The sequence below is a fragment of the Arachis stenosperma genome, chromosome 10, assembly GCF_014773155.1.
Source record: "Arachis stenosperma cultivar V10309 chromosome 10, arast.V10309.gnm1.PFL2, whole genome shotgun sequence".
In the NCBI taxonomy this organism is placed as follows: domain Eukaryota; kingdom Viridiplantae; phylum Streptophyta; class Magnoliopsida; order Fabales; family Fabaceae; genus Arachis; species Arachis stenosperma.
In genome coordinates, this window is record NC_080386.1 from 27,298,854 (window position 1) to 27,307,980 (window position 9,127).

Consider the following 9,127-nt stretch of genomic DNA (forward strand, 5'->3'; position numbering starts at 1 on the left):
TCTGTTGAGGAAGGTTTAATGTTTGAATCATATCTTTTCTTGTTAGGCAAGTCATTAATTTTCAAAATCAAATTTTTTAAAAAAATTGTTTTCAAAGCATATCTTTTAAAATTGTTTTCAAATCAAATCTTTTCAATCATATCTTCTTAACCACATCTTTTTCAAAATAGTTTTCAATCAAATCTTTTTAATTTCTAATTTCAAAATCTTTTTCAAAAATCACTTTACTTCTTTCCCACTTTTTTTTTCGAAAATCAATTAGTGCTTTTCAAAATGTTTTTGACATCTTTTTAACTTAATTTTCGAAAATTCTCTTCCCTCCTTCTCACATCCTTCTATTTATGGAGTATCACTCCTTCTTAATGCACAATTCGAACTCCATCTAATTAAAGTTCGAATTTTTCTCCTTCTTCTTTCTTCTATTTTTCTTTTCCTCTGACACCTCAAGGAATCTCTATACTGTGACATAGAGGATTCCACATTTTCTTGTTCTCTTCTCTTTCATATGAGCAGGAGCAGAGACAAAGGCATTCTTGTTGAAGCTGACCCTAAACCTGAAAGGACCTTGAAGCGAAAGCTAAGAGGAGCTAAGGCACAACTCTCTGTAGAGGACCTAACCGAATTCTTCAAAGAAGAAGAACCCATGGCAGCCGAAAACAACAACAATGCCAACAATGCAAGGAAGGTGCTGGGTGACTTTACTGCACCTACTCCCAATTTCTATGGGAGAAGCATCTCTATCCCTGCCATTGGAGCAAACAACTTTGAGCTTAAGCCTCAATTAGTTTCTCTAATGCAACAGAATTGCAAGTTCCATGGACTTCCAATGGAAGATCCTCATCAGTTTTTAGCTGAGTTCTTGCAAATCTGTGACACAGTCAAGACTAATGGGGTTGACCCTGAGGTCTACAGACTGATGCTATTCCCTTTTGCTGTAAGAGACAGAGCTAGAATATGGTTGGACTCACAACCTAAAGATAGCCTGGACTCTTGGGAAAAGCTAGTCAATGCCTTCTTGGCAAAGTTCTTTCCACCTCAAAAATGGAGTAAGCTTAGAGTGGAAGTCCAAACCTTCAGACAAAAGGATGGAGAATCCCTCTATGAAGCTTGGGAAAGATACAAACAATTAATCAGAAAATGTCCCTCAGACATGCTTTCTGAATGGAGCATCATAGGTATTTTCTATGATGGTCTCTCTGAACTATCCAAGATGTCTTTGGATAGCTCTGCTGGAGGATCTCTTCATCTGAAGAAGACGCCTACAGAGGCTCAGGAACTAATTGAAATGGTTGCAAATAACCAATTCATGTACACTTCTGAAAGAAATCCTGTGAACAATGGGACAAGTCAGAAGAAAGGAGTTCTTGAGATTGATGCTCTGAATGCCATTTTGGCTCAGAACAAGATATTAACTCAACAAGTTAATTTGATTTCTCAAAGTCTGTCTGGAATGCAAAATGCACTAAGCAGTACTAAAGATGCTTCATTTGAAGAAGAAGCTTATGATCCTGAGAACCCTTCAATGGAAGAGGTGAATTACCTAGGAGAACCCTATGGAAACACCTATAATTCTTCATGGAGAAATCACCCAAATTTCTCATGGAAGAATCAAGAGAGACCTCAACAAGGTTTCAACAATAATGGTGGAAGAAACAGGTTTAGCAATGGCAAGCCTTTTCCATCATCTTCTCAGCAACAGACAGAGAATTCTAAACAGAACCCCTCTGACTTAGCAGCCATGGTCTCTGATCTAATTAAGACCACTCAAAGTTTCATGACTGAAACAATGTCCTCCATCAGGAATTTGGAGGCACAAGTGGGACAGCTGAGCAAGAAAATTACTGAACTCCCTCCTAGTACTCTCCCAAGCAATACAGAAGAAAATCCAAAAGGAGAGTGCAAAGCCATAACCATGGCCGAATCTAGAGAGGGAAGAGAGGAAGTGAACGCCACTGAGGAAGACCTCAATGGGCGTGCACTGACCTCCAATGGGTTCCCTAATGAGGAACCATGGGAATCTGAGGCTCAAAATGAGACCATAGAGATTCCATTGGACTTACTTCTGCCTTTCATGAGCTCTGATGAGTATTCTTCCTCTGAAGAGGATGAGAATGTCACTGAAGAGCAAGTTGCTAAATACCTTGGAGCAATCATGAAACTGAATGACAAGTTATTTGGAAATGAGACTTGGGAGGATGAACCTCCTTTGCTCACCAAAGAACTGGATGACTTGTCTAGGCAGAAATTACCTCAAAAGAGACAAGATCCTGGGAAGTTTTCCATACCTTGTACCATAGGCACCATGACCTTCAAGAAGGCTCTGTGTGATTTAGGGTCAAGTGTGAACCTCATGCCTCTCTCTGTAATGGAGAAGCTAGGGATCTTTGAGGTACAAGCTGCAAGAATCTCACTAGAGATGGCAGACAACTCAAGAAAACAAGCTCATGGACTTGTAGAGAATGTTTTGGTAAAAGTTGAAGACCATTGCATCCCTACTGATTTCATAGTCCTAGAGACTGGGAAGTGCATGGATGAATCCATCATCCTTGGTAGACCCTTCCTAGCCACAGCAAAGGCTGTGATTGATGTTGATGGAGGTGAACTGATCATTCAAGTGAATGAAGAATCCTTTGTGTTTAAGGCTCAAGGATATCCCTCTGTCACCATGGAGAGGAAGCATGAAGAGCTTCTCTCAAATCAGAGTCAAACAGAGCCCCCACAGTCAAACTCTAAGTTTGGTGTTGGGAGGCCACAACCAAACTCTAAGTTTGGTATTGAACCCCCACATTCAAACTCTAAGTTTGGTGTTGGGAGGTCCCAACATTGCTCTGAGTATCTGTGAGGCTCCATAAGAGCCCTCTGTCAAGCTACTGACATTAAAGAAGCGCTTGTTGGGAGGCAACCCAATGATTATATTTTATATATTTCTCTTTGTTATTTTATGTTTTTTGTAGGTTGATGATCATAAGAAGTCACAAAATCCATTGAAAAAGCAAAAACAGAATGAAAAACAGGAAGAAAAACAGCACACCCTAGAGGAAGAATTCACTGGCGTTTAAACGCCAGTGAGGCTAGCAGTTGGGCGTTTAACGCCCAGTCTGGCACCATTCTGGGCGTTTAACGCCAGAAAGAGGCACCAGACTGGCGTTAAACGCCAGAAAAGGGCAAGAACCTGGCGTTAAACGCCAGGAATGGGCATCAGCCCGGCGTTTAACGCCAGAAATGGCTCAAAATGTGATTTTTGATGCCAATTGGTGCAGGGATGACTTTTCCTTGACACCACAGGATCTGTGAACCCCACAGGATCCCCACCTACCCCACCACCACTCTCTCTCTTCTTCCCCCATTCACCAATCACCTCAATACCTCTTCCCCAAAAACCCCTCACCTATCAAATCCCATCTTTCTCTTCACCACTCACATCCATCCTTCATAAAACCCCACCAACCTCACCCTTCAAATTCAAACCACTTTCCCTCCCAAACCCACCCATAATGGCCGAACCCCATCTCCCCTCTCTCCTATAAATACCCTTCTTCACCCCTTCATTTTCACACAACCTAAACACCACTTCCCCCCCTCCTTGGCCGAATACATAAGCCATCTCCTTCTCCCTCATTTCTTCTTCTTCTACTCTCTTCTTTCTTCTTTTGCTCGAGGACGAGCAAACCTTTTAAGTTTGGTGTGGTAAAAGCGTTGCTTTTTCATTTTTCCATAACCATTTATGGCATCCAAGGCCGGAGAAACCTCTAGAAAGAGGAAAGGGAAGGCAAAAGCCTCCACCTCCGAGTCATGGGAGATGGATAGATTCATCTCAAGGGTGCATCAAGATCACTTCTATGATGTTGTGGCCTTGAAGAAGGTGATCCCCGAGGTCCCCTTTTCACTCAAAAAGGGTGAATATCCGGAGATCCGCCATGAGATCCGAAGAAGAGGTTGGGAAGTGCTTACCAACCCCATTCAACAAGTCGGAATCTTGATGGTTCAAGAGTTCTATGCCAATGCATGGATCACCAAGAATCATGATCAAAGTGTGAACCCGGATCCAAAGAATTATCTTACTATGGTTCGGGGGAAATACTTGGATTTTAGTCCGGAAAATGTAAGGTTAGCATTCAACTTGCCCATGATGCAAGGAGATGAACATCCTTACACTAGAAGGGTCAACTTTGATCAAAGGTTGGACCAAGTCCTCACAGTCATATGTGAAGAGGGCGCACAATGGAAGAGAGATTCAAGAGGCAAGCCGGTTCAATTGAGAAGGCATGACCTCAAACCCGTGGCTAGAGGATGGTTGGAGTTCATCCAACGCTCAATCATTCCCACTAGCAACCGGTTCGAAGTTACTCTAGACCGGGCCATCATGATTCATAGCATCATGATTGGAGAAGAAGTGGAAGTTCATGAGGTTATAGCCCAAGAACTCTACAAGGTGGCGGACAAGTCTTCCACCTTGGCAAGGTTAGCCTTTCCTCATTTCATCTGTCAACTCTGTTATTCAGTAGGAGTTGACATAGAAGGAGATATCCCCATTGATGAGGACAAGCCCATCACCAAGAAAAGGATGGAGCAAACAAGAGACCCCTCTCATCATGAGATCCCTGAGATACCTCAAGGGATGCACTTTCCTCCACAAGACTATTGGGAGCAAGTAAATACCTCCCTAGGAGAATTGAGTTCCAACATGGGACAACTAAGGGTGGAGCACCAAGAACATTCCATCCTCCTCCATGAAATTAGAGAAGATCAAAGAATCATGAGAGAGGAGCAACAAAGACAAGGAAGAGACATTGAGGAGCTCAAGCACTCCATAAGACCTTCAAGAGGAAGAACAAGCCGCCATCACTAAGGTGGACCCGTTCTTTAATCTCCTTGTTCTTTATTTTTCTGTTTTTCGAAAATTATGCTTTATGTTTATCTATGTTTGTGTCTTATGATCATTAGTGTCTTAGTGTCTATGCCTTAAAGTTATGAATGTCCTATGAATCCATCACCTTTCTTAAATTAACAATGTTCTTAATTGAAAAAGATAAGAATTGCATGAATTTGAATTTTATAACAGTTAATTACTTTGATGTGGTGGCAACACTTTTGTCTTCTGAATGTATGCTTGAACAGTGCATATGTCTTTTGAATTTGTGGTTCATGAATGTTGGCTCTTGAAAGAATGATGAAAAAGGAGACATGTTACTGAGGATCTGAAAAATCATAAAAATGATTCTTGAAGCAAGAAAAAGCAGTGAATACAAAAAAAAAAGAGAAGAGGCGAAAAAAAAAACCGAAAAAAAAAAGAGAAAAAGAAAGAAAAAGAAAGAAAAAGAAAGAAATAAAGTTGTGATCCAAGGCAATAAGAGTGTGCTTAAGAACCCTGGACACCTCTAATTGGGGACTTTAGCAAAGCTGAGTCACAATCTGAAAAGGTTCACCCAATTATGTGTCTGTGGCATGTATGTATCCGGTGGTAATACTGGAAGACAGAGTGCTTTGGGCCACAGCCAAGACTCAATAAGTAATTGTGTTCAAGAATCATCATACTTAACTAGGAGAATCAATAACACTATCTGGATTCTGAGTTCCTAAAGAAGCCAATCATTCTGAATTTCAAAGGATAAAGTGAGATGCCAAAACTATTCAGAGGCAAAAAGCTAAAAGCCCCGCTCATCTAATTAATACTGATCTTCATAGATGTTTTTGGAGTTCATTGCATATTCTCTTCTTTTTATCCTATTTGATCTTCAGTTGCTTGGGGACAAGCAACAATTTAAGTTTGGTGTTGTGATGAGCGGATAATTTGTACGCTTTTTGGCATTATTTTTAGTATGTTTTTAGCATGATCTAGTTAGTTTTTAGTATATTTTTATTAGTTTTTAGTTAAAATTCACTTTTCTGGACTTTACTATGAGTTTGTGTGTTTTTCTGTGATTTCAGGTATTTTCTGGCTGAAATTGAGGGATCTGAGCAAAAATCTGATCCAGAGACTCAAAAGGACTGCAGATGCTGTTGGATTCTGACCTCCCTGCACTCAAAGTGGATTTTCTGGAGCTACAGAAGCCCAATTGGCGCGCTCTCAATGGCGTTGGAAAGTAGACATCCTGGGCTTTCCAGCAATATATGATAGTCCATACTTTGCTCAAGATTTGATGGCCCAAACCGGCGTTCAAAGTCACCTCAAGAAATTCCAGCGTTAAACGCCGGAACTGGCACCAAAATGGGAGTTAAACGCCCAAACTGGCACCAAAGCTGGCGTTTAACTCCAAGGAGAGTCTCTACACGAAAATGCTTCATTGCTCAGCCCAAGCACACACCAAGTGGGCCCGGAAGTGGATTTTTATGTCATTTACTCATCTTTGTACACCTTAGGCTACTAGTTTTCTATAAGTAGGACCTTTTACTATTGTATTTGACATCTTGGGATTATTTTAGATCCTTTGATCATTGGGAGGCTGGCCTCACGGCCATGCCTAGACCTTGTTCTTATGTATTTTCAACGGTGGAGTTTCTACACACCATAGATTAAGGTGTGGAGCTCTGCTGTACCTCGAGTATTAATGCAATTACTATTGTTCTTCTATTCAACTCCGCTTGTTCTTGTTCCAAGATATCACTTGTTCTTCAACTTGATGAAGGTGATGATCCGTGACACTCATCATCATTCTCACTCATGAACAAAGTGACTGACAACCACTCTTGTTCTACAAGCATCCGAGGCTTAGTGAATATCTCTTGGATTCCTGATACACGATGCATGGTTGATCGCCTGACAACCGAGTGCTCGCCTGACAAACGAGCCAGCCATTCCGTGAGATCAGAGTCTTCGTGGTATAGGCAAGAACTGATGGTGGCATTCAAGAGAATCCGGAAGGTCTAACCTTGTCTGTGGTATTCTGAGTAGGATTCAATGATTGAATGACTGTGACGTGCTTCAAACTCCTAGCAGGCGGGGCGTTAGTGACAGACGCAAAAGGATCGATGGATTTTATTCCGGCCTGACCGAGAACCGACAGCTGATTAGCCATATGCTGTGACAGAGCATGGGAACATTTTCACTGAGAGGATGGGAGGTAGCCACTGACAACGGTGAAACCCTACATGAGCTTGCCATGGAAAGGAGTAAGAAGGATTGGATGAAGACTGTAGGAAAGCAGAGAGACGGAAGGGAAGGCATCTTCATACGCTTATCTGAAGCTCTCACCAATGATATACATAAGTATCTCTATCCTTATCTTTATGCTTTATTCGTTTATCACTATACCCATTTGAGTCTGCCTGACTGAGATTTACAAGGTGACCATAGCTTGCTTCATAGCAACAATCTCCGTGGGATCGACCCTTACTCGCGTAAGGTTTATTACTTGGACGACCCAGTGCACTTGCTGGTTAGTTGTGCGAAGTTGTGTTTATGCCATGGTATTGAGCACCAAGTCTTTGGAGCCATTACTAGGGATTATTTGAGTTATGTAAAAGTAGTGATCACAATTTCGTGCACCAACCCACTATCCATATACCACATGTCCTTTCTTTTGGATGCTAGGCAAACCTACAAAAACACTTAAGTGACCTTAGGTATCCAAATCTTTTTGGATTCTTTAATGTTAAACCATCTCCTTTGTCCCAAGCCATTATAATCACAAACAATCTTGTAAACTTTATCTCCAATCATCCTTTCACTTATGAAGTACTGAATAGGAAAATGTCCATTCCGATTGCATAATCTACAAAAATTTTTAGTTGCTATTTTTCTAAAACTTGTTGGGTTTGAAACCTTATGTCATCCGAAGAGGATGCCATGTTGGTAAAAGAAGATTTTTTAAGAAATTTTTCAGATTTGTGAAAATCCAAACCAGCTTTATCATAAAGAGGTTTTTGACTAGCCAATAGTTGATTTAAATTTTCAGAACTTTGAGCAAAGCTGGCTAAGTCTTCTTTAAGTCTTTTTACTTCTTTATACAGCCACTCATTTTTCTCAAAATATTTTAGATTTGTAATCGCAGAATGATGATATTCACAGCTCTTAAGTTCAGCTTTTAACCGCTTGTTTTCTTCAATAAGATCAAAGCAATTTCGGCTTCCCTTAATTTATCTTTAAGAAAACTATTTTCTGCTTTTAGAATGGTCATTTGAGATTCAAGATCATAGTTTTCATTTAAGAAGCATATGATTTTTTCATTGAGATGATCTATCATAAGATGAAGGTCTTCAGTTGAGGGTTCAGGAAATATTACCTCATCCACTATGTCGGCCATGAGACAAGTTTGGGACTTGGTTTCAATTTCCTCTTCTTCATCCTAATCATTCTCCAAGTCTTCCTAAGATGCCATGAGTCCTTTCCTCTTTTCCCTTTTCTGTTTGTCCTCCTTCTTCAATTTAGGACAATCAAACTTGAAGTGTCCAGTTTCTTTACAGTTGTAGCAGATAACCTTGCTTAGGTCCCTCTTTGGTTTCCTTGAACTGCCTCCTTTATTCCGTTCCTTCAGCTTCATCATTTTTCTGAATTTCTTAGCAAACAAAACAAAATCATCATCAGATAAATTATCATTTGATTCATCATCTAGAGATTCAGTGACTAATTTGAGAGCAACTCCTTTCTTTTTTGTATCTCTCTTTAAATAAGTATTTTCAAAAGTAAGTAAGTTTTCTCTTAGATCATCATAGGTCATTTCATCAATACCACTACTCTCAGCTATTATTATGGCCTTGGTTTCCCACTCTTTAGTGAGACATCTCAATATTCTCCTCACAAGCACAGATTTTGGATGTCTGATTCCCATAGCATCCAAGCCAGTGATGATAATGTTGAATCTTTTAAACATTTCATCAATTGTTTCTCCTTCCTTCATTGAGAACATTTTGTAGTCTCTGTTCAGCATGTCTATTCTAGATCTTTTGACTTGAGTTGTGCCTTCATGAGTAACTTAAAACTCGTCCCAGATTTCCTTTGTTGTTGTGCATCTTGATACCCGTCGGTATTCCTCGAAGCTGACAGCACAGTTGAGCAAGTTGATAGCTTTAGTATTGAGCTCTATTTTCTTTCTGTCATCTTTATTCCAATCGGCCTCAGCCTTGGGAACAACCACTCCATCAGCTCCAGCGGTGGTTGGAAATTGTGGACCTTGCAGGATTATCTTCC

At 40.5% G+C, this 9,127-nt stretch overlaps 1 non-coding gene across 1 annotated transcript; it reads right to left on the reverse strand.

Moving 5' to 3' along the window:
- Nucleotides 1–1,048: 1,048 nt before the first annotated feature.
- Nucleotides 1,049–1,156, reverse strand: LOC130959003 (small nucleolar RNA R71). The gene has a single exon (XR_009078102.1). It is a non-coding gene; the product is annotated as a small nucleolar RNA R71 (small nucleolar RNA).
- Between the last annotated feature and the right edge of the window lie 7,971 nt (nucleotides 1,157–9,127).